This window comes from Bos mutus, chromosome X (assembly GCF_027580195.1).
Source record: "Bos mutus isolate GX-2022 chromosome X, NWIPB_WYAK_1.1, whole genome shotgun sequence".
NCBI classification, from domain to species: domain Eukaryota; kingdom Metazoa; phylum Chordata; class Mammalia; order Artiodactyla; family Bovidae; genus Bos; species Bos mutus.
This window is the reverse complement of record NC_091646.1, coordinates 112910154-112918700: the sequence shown is the minus strand read 5'-3', so window position 1 is coordinate 112918700 and position 8547 is coordinate 112910154.

Sequence of the window (8547 nt, the reverse complement as noted above, 5' to 3'; positions counted from 1 at the left end):
AATCAACTATACTTCAATAAAACTCTTAAAAATTAAAAAAAAAAATTATACCTTCATAAATGACAAAGCACCAGTCAAATGCTAGCTGCTAAGTTTCCTTTGCAGAAAACATTTCAATTTTAACTGAGCTTACCAATACCTCTATTAATATCTAAGTCAGAACAGATATCTCTGGCAAAAGTTAATCTCTTGGAGAAACTTGGAGGAGAGAAAAGCTTTTCAACACATTCATCTTGCTCCACCAACACACAGGCCTCTCCTTGCTTCTGTTTTGAAAACATGTCTTTCTGTTTTCCACCCAGTGCAAGGAAGAAAGTTCAATTACTCTTGGTGGTTCTCCAGTGGTTTGGTGACCCTAATTAACTCTAGGCCAGGAGTTGGCCAACTTTTTCTGTAAAGGGCCAAATAGTAAATCTTTGAGGCTTTTCAGGCTATACAGTCTCTGCTGCAACTACTGAACTCTGCCTTTGTGGCTTGAGAGCAGCCACAGACAATTCGCAATGAATGGGCATGGCTGTGAGCCAATAAAACTTTATTTACAAAGACAGGTGGCAGGCTGGAGCTGGCCTGTGGGCTGCAGTTTGCCAACGGTCTCTCTAAACTTCCAATGAAGTCACAAAAATGTTCAAGTTAGCAGCTCGGTATCTTTCTAACAAAATGTCATGAGCAAAAAGCTGTTTTCTATCCATGCGCACGCGTGCATCTGTGTGTGTGTGGAGAAAGTAATAGATATCTGGGAAAGGAGGACAGGGAAAAGGACAGAACTGGCTGAAAGTCAAGTCACTTGCTTCACAATTGCCACCTGGTGTGAGCTATGTGCCTAGGTAAGGTGACTATAGCCTTTGCCGGTGGCCCACGTTAGGTTCTTTGAAAGCAACACAGGAAGCTTAATATTCTGTGATAACCATATGAGGAAAGAATCTGAAAAAGAATGGATATATGCATATGTATAACCAAATCACTTTGCTGTAATCTGAAAGTAACACAACATTGTTAATTCAACTATACTCCAATAAAAAACTTTTAAAAACTTAAAAAAAGCATTAGTCCCTCTCCCATTCACCTGTGTTTTCTGCTTAAAGGTGGGGGGCACACTTCCCAAGCCACCAGGCACAGCAACGCCTGTCCCCAGACCTTGGACTCCCCACCCCGTCCTTGCCTGACACAAGGCACTTCCCCCTACTCCCCCTATCCCAGCTTTAAGAAAAACTCACCTAAACACCACCAAACATGGTCCCTTTGTCTAGGCTTCATAAATGTCAATGCTCACTTCTGCAGAAGTCAATTATAGGGAGGTGGTGGGGGGGGATTTGCTCCCCTCCCCCCAACACATACACCTTGGCAGTTTCCAGAGACATCTGGGGTTGTCCCAACCAGGGGGATGGCTGCTACTGACACCTAGTGGGTAGAGGCCAGGGATGCAGTCAGACAATTTCCAGTGCATGGGCCCGCCCCAAGAATGATGGAGCCTCCAAGGCTACTAGCGTTGCGGTGGTGACTGGGAAAGTCTGGGGACTGAGAAATGGGATTCAGGGACCTCATGCCAAGTTTCTCTCCACCACGTTTCTCTGGACAGGCTCCTTCAGTGCCTCAGTCACTGAAGCCACCGCTGTTTCTTCCTCTGGAAGTAAGAGAATCTTGGAGAACTGTGGATCTCAGAGCTGGAAGTGAACTCATGAGACCCATCACCTAGGGCTGTTGTTGTTTAGTCGCTAAGTTGTGTCTAACTCTGTGACCCCATGGACCGTAGCCCACCACACTCCTCTGTCCATGGGATTTCCCAGGCAAGAACACTGGAGTGGGAAGCACTTCTCCAACTTGACTCTGCACACAAATCCCTGAGGATCTTGTTCAAATGCTGATCTGACTCAGTAGACCTGGGAGGGACTTGGAACTCATTTCTAACCAGCTGTGGGGATCCACACTCAGCTAATCCCTAAATATCTTACAGGTTATGAAGCATAAGGAAATGTCCCTGTCTCACAGAAAATGTGCTTAAAGTTCATTAAAGGGGCCTTGCTTCTTCCAGGTCACTCACACAGAAATTCAGAAAAGAAACAAAAAAACAGACACTCCTGATGCCATAGTTACAACTCTCTAAGACTAGTCTGTGGAACCCCATGAGATGGAACTTTCCAGTTTAGTTAAGCACAGAATCCACTCTTTCCCTTGGGCACCTGGCAGAAATACTGAATCTTGGAAACACTTGGGGAAGGGCAACCCTACCACATGCAGACTTACTCTTTGAGACCCCCTACTCCATGGAGCAGGGCTTCCCAGGTGGCGCTAGTGGGAAAGAACCTGCCTGCCAATGCTAAAGCTTTGTAGAAGGTGCGGGTTCGATCCCTGGGTTGGGAAGATCCCCTGGAGGAAGGCATGGCAACCCACTCCAGTACTCTTGCCTGGAGAATCTCATGGACAGAGGAGTCGGGCAAGCTACAGTTCACTGGGTCATAGAGTCGGACATGACTGAAGTGACTCAGCACTCCATGGAGCAAAAACTCGGCACTGGGCAACTCCCTGGAGAGTTCCTCGGTGATCATGTAAACCACCCACAGCCAGTCCTAGAAAGGCTCAGGTCTTTCTGGGGACCGACAGAAGTTTGAGAAATGTCAGAAAAAGAAATCATCAGAAGGGAGCTAGCACCAATTTCTACTTGGTTCAGAATCCTTGGCAGGACACAAGTGGGGGAGCCCTGGGAGCAAGCCTGAGGCATGAAATGAACATGGAGCCATGCAGAAGGAAGGGAGGGAGGGAAAATGTTCTACTTGCAGCAGCATCCCCGGGACTCAACCTGTCAGGCAGCCTGCGGACTGAAAATTTACGTGTGTGTTTTCAATTTCTCTGACAGAATCTGTTTGGATTGAGGATGGCTGTTTAATCTTTGAAATATGTGTTCCATCACAAACGCTGGAATCACAGAGAAATTGCTCCCTTCGTTCTGGGAGCCAAACCCTGACCAAAGGGGTTTGGAAATCCCCACAAGGTGCTCTTTGGTTATTGCTCATTCAGAAAGAAAAAGCCATTTCTCTAATGAAATGCAGTGCTGAGGAACTGCCAGAAATAGATGCTCCCTACCTGCTTTCCCAGATGGTAGCTTCTTTCTAGCCAATTAACTACCAATGAACTGGGGAAGCGCTGTAACAACAGGCATGCCGGGCTCCCCTGCACTCAGCCAGAGCATGGCGTCCTGGGAGGACATGAAACTCTGCTCGTCTTGATTCACGAAAGCCCAGAAAGAAGCCTGCCTGACCCAGACACTTTATTTGCAAGGCCTTTCCAGTTAGCTTGAGCTAGAATTAAAACTGGTGGGTTGCCACCTTTTGGACAACTGTTAGTTCATTCTGCCGCCTCTGGCTTCTAACTACTTAATGTTGAAGGAAGTGCTTCCCAGGTGGCTCAGTGGTAAAGAACACGTCTGCTAATACAGGAGACGCGGGTTCAATATCTGGGTTGGGAAGATGCCGTGGAGGAGAAAACGGCAACCCACTCCAGTATTCTTGCCTGGGAAATCCCGTGGACAGAGGAGCCTGGAGGGCTATAGTCCCTAGGATCACCAAGAGTTGGATGCGACTAAGCACGCACATTGAAGGGAAATAGCCAGAACCTATAAAATGCTGCTCTTCATGGGTTTTACTAATGAGACTTCTTTCTATATTAATACCGCGCCACAGTCAGGTTTCTCTGTCTGCAAGAGTAGTGGGTATAGGGTTTTATACTGTCTGAAAATAAGTAAGTTAAACAGTCTTGTGTTTCAGGAACTCTTGCTCCAAATCTGAGGCTAATTAATAGTTCAGCATCCATGTGAATTTATGCTTTCCTGCTCAAAAGTCATTATAAAATAGAATATACATATGTATAACTGAATCACTTTGCTGTACATGTGAAACTAACACAACATTGTAAACCAACTATACTGCAAATAAAAAGTCAATATAAAGCCATAGAGAAATGGAATTTCCCATCAAGTGGTTTTTTTTCCTAATAATTTCCCATTAATCTGGAGTCAGTGAGGGTTTTTTTCACATCCCTTAAGAGATCTGAGATTTTGGTTCTTTTGTTTGCTTTGTTTCATTTTTGTTTTGGGGGTGGGAGGAATGACTGAAAGAGTTGGTGGGAAAGGCAATTGGTTAGTTCAACTTTCATTTATTTTTAGCATTCTTAAAATGTCTTATGTCTGTTAACCACACAAAATTAAAGTAACTTCCAGTTAAAGTTACTGAGAGGACTACATAACATGAAAAGGCTATAACATTTACTATTTGTATGGTCTATTCCAGGCCAAGTGCTTTACACTGATTAACTCTCACAAACACATCTCTAGTGAAGAGCATTGGCCCAGTCTACAGTAATGGGGAAACCCAGGCTCAGAGAGGTATGATTCTTCAACAATGTCACACATCCAAGAAGCTGCAGAGCTGGAATTCAAGGGCAGTTCTACAGGCATCTAAGTCAGCATGACTCCCTGAAAACTCAATGTTGAAATTGTTAGAATGTTGGTTCTTTTTGCTCTTCAGACACCACTAGACCACAGAAATTTCCAGGCATGGCTTTAATACCACAGATATGCCAATGGCTTGATTTCCATCTCCAACTCTAATGATTCCCCTGAACTCTGGACTGGAATGTCCAACAGGTATCTCCAGTGTAGCACTTCCAAAATGGAGCTATTCACCTCCACTAGCCCACCTCAGTAGATGGCGACTTAGCTGTACTATTTCATATCCATCCAACCATAAATCTGCTGGTTCTGCCTTGGAAATACATCCAAAATTCAAGAACGTCTCTGGGACAAGCCTCTATCCCAGCTCACCTATTTGTGATAGCTTCTGGTCTTGCTATAGAACAGCCAGAATTGTTTGTGTACCAGGCAAATTCAACCTCATCCTTCCTCTGAATTCTGTATCTTTCCCTGGCCTTCCATGATGGAGAAGCATGTCCTTGGTCTCCTCCTCCCCCACAGGAAAAACAAAACCAATTTTAAAATCTCCTCTGCCTCCCCAGGCACCATACCCTGCAGCTACTCACCGCTGGTGGCCCTCGACATCACCCCAGGCCTGCTTTAATGAAGGACAGTTGCTCGTGTGGGCCACCCTGCTGAAGGTCAGCCTCCTAAGCTGTCCCTGTCAGAGGGGGCTCCCCTTACTGCCTCTTCCAGGTCAAGGATACATGAGCATTCTTGGTGTTTTTTTTTTTTTTTTCAAATTTTCTGTAAAGTTGAACATTTCAAAATACAAAACTGGTCAGGAAGGATGGAATTCAAACTCACCAGGCTAAGAACAAGGGATTTAAAAGCTGAGCCAAGCTCAAGTCCCAATCTCGCGTCACAATCTCAAGAGTGGATCTTTAACCTTGCCAGACACTTCCACAGTCACCAGAATCAGGTTTTGAAGGTTCCCCAGGGTAACAACAGGCTGAGATATCGCAGCCTCTCTTCCATTTTACAACATGCTGCTTGAGGACTCTGTGCTCATTTCATTTTTAAAAAACCCTCCTACACTGTTCGTGGGAATGTAAACTGATACAACCACTATGGAGAACAGTACAGAGGTGCCTTGAACATACATGATCTAGCAACCCCACTTCCGGGCATATATCCAGAGAAAAACATACTTCCAAAAGATGAATGTACCTCAATGTCCATTGCAACACTATTTATAATAGCCAGGACATGGAAGCAACCTAAATGTCCACTGACAGAGGAAGGGATAAAGAAGATGTAAAGAAGATGGAATGGATAAAGAAATAATACAATGGAATATTACTCAGCCATGAAAAAGAATGAAATAATGCCATTTACAACAACATGGATAGACCTAAACACTGTTGTACTGACCGAAGTCAGTCGGACAGAAGAGAAATATATGGTATCATGCATACCTGGAATCTAATTTTTAAAAAGATACAAATGAACATATTTACAAAACAGAAACAGACTCAGATTTTGAAAATAAATTTATAGTTACCAAAGGGGAAAGGTGAGGGAAGGGATAAATTAGGAGTTTGGGATTAAGCTATACACACACTAATATATGGAGAAGGAAATGGCAACCCACTCCAGTATTCTTGCCTGGAGAATCCCAGGGACCGGGCATCCTGGTGGGCTGCCGTCTATGGGGTTGCACAGAGTCCGACACGACTGAAGTGACTCAGCAGCAGATAACCAACAAGGGCCTTCTTTTTAGCACAGGGAATTCATCTACTCAACACTCTGTCATAATCTACATGGGCAAAGAATCTAAAAAAGAATGAACATATGTATAACTGAATCACTTTGCTGTATACCTGAAACTAACACAACACTTTCAATCAATTATACTCTAATAAAATTTTAAAAAATAAAATAAAAAGTTTCTTTAAAAATACAGAGTTCAAACATACAATGTTCAGTAATTCGCCAATGTTTACAGAGTGTTACAATATTTAAAAAAAAAAAAAAAAAACCACATTGCTATATCATCATTCCAACACCAAACGTGAATATATTACTTTCCCAGCACAACTAGGACAGCGAATAAATAGTTAGACCCACGTCAGTGAAAATGGAGTCTGGTTCATGCTCCCCAACGTAGACAGGGACAAGTTCCCTCCTCATGTCAACCATTTCAAAAGTTAGAAGCAGAGTCTGATAAAACGCTGCCCATGTGAAATGAAAATGAAGATATAATATTACAATTACTTGAAATTCAATAGTTCTTCTCCTTGAGTTTCTCACCTTTTCCAGCTCAGCATCGGAATAATGAATACAATGAATGCTAAACAGATTTCGCATGTGTTGATAATTTAAAGGAATCGGTTCTCACCTAAGTGAAACAAACTGCTGGACATTTTTTTCAGTTTCTGTGACTTATTAGGGCCAAAAAAAAAAAATTCCTATTGACATGTCCTCTCCTTTATCAAGTCATCGAGAAATTTCAAATAGAGAACTATGAGATTGCCACAGCAAACACTGAATATGGATTTGCTTCTAGCACACTTGCCTTTCCATAAAAGCTACATGCACATGGGCATTCCCAGGGGATGTGCTGAAAAACACAAGAAATCCACGTCACACTCAGGATGCTCTTTATTTGCCATCTGTCCATCTACAATACATTCCCTCAGTGATAGAAAAAGACAGCAAGAAGTAGGTCAATGTGCCTCATTATGGAACTCCTTTTCCATTACATATTTATATCTTATTCACATAAAAAATCTATTCAGAGAGAACCCAGAAAGTTCTACGAATGTCTACAAACTTTGGTTCTGGAAAAAGAAACAAAAACAGTATTCAACTTGAGTCAGAGTTCCAGAGTTACTCATCTCGTTCACCAGATCACCAGGTAAAGTGGACGAAGTTCTACATGCGGATACAGCGCACTTCAGAATCCCCATCCACGTGCAACAAAGGGCCCAGCGGTATGTTCCCTGTGAGTCTGTCTGAGGCCAGGATCAGTGGCTAGTCAGGGCTCCAGGGGAGGCAGGCAGTTGACTCTGGCAGTGGCGCTACAAGCCCCCCATCCCAGCCCTGACCTGGCTGTCCAATGCTGGCCCTAAGCCCCACAGTTGACTCTAAGCTAAGCACTGGGGGAGAGGACATGAGCCCATGGTTGACCTCGGCCCAGAGTCAACTCCCCCCTCCTCTCCTCTCCTCTTTCCAGGCCTCAGCTGGAGGAGGGCGAATTCTGTGGTTATACTGAACTTTGGCTGTCTGTTCACTGTTTTGTGTTCCCTTCTGAAGCTCCATGTTTCAGCTAACAGGGTGTCCTGGATTATATAAATCCAGGCTATGACTAAAACTCTTTGGAAAGCCTATATAGGAGTAAGAGGGGAACTACATTAAGACTTTTGAGGACTGAAAGCCCAGGAGAATCCAGCTTCACTCGCACTGTTCCATGGAAACTTCAACAGCAACAAAACATTATGATCTGTCACTCAGTACGTAGGTCCTATGAGTGCGACCACAAATGTCATTCTCTTATAGGACCTAAGAGTATATTCTACTACCACAGACTGACCGTTCCACACTGAAGTGGCTGTCTGCTGTTATTTGGAAGGAGGCCAGTTAATTACAGACACATTTTCCATACTTTTGTCAGCAGGATCTGACTTCAACTCCTTTAAGTTTTCAATCAGGTTAAACCCATCAGTATATTTTCTTGTATCTACTAGAAGTTTCACCGAAACCCTCTTATAGACGGGTTTCTCTCCAGAATAAACATTTTTATTAGGGCTAAGAAAGGATGGCTTCTGATTGGGAGTGCCAGGTCGAATCCAAGAGGGGAGGGGGCTGTAAGGTCACGGGAGAGTGTTTGATGTGGTCAGCAGGACAGAGGGGGAAGATGGCAGGAAGAACAATGACAAACACACAATGACAGCATCCAATAGAGTAGACACCATCCCCCTCCCAAGGGCCAATCCCCCTTCCTTAGTCAGAGAATTTCAATCTCACTGAGTGCAACATGCCTACATAGCTAAATATTCTCCTTCCCAGACTCATGTGCAGTGGGGGGGTACCAGAATTTCAGCCAATGGAGGTAAGCCAATCATCTCTAGGAAAGCTCTGTG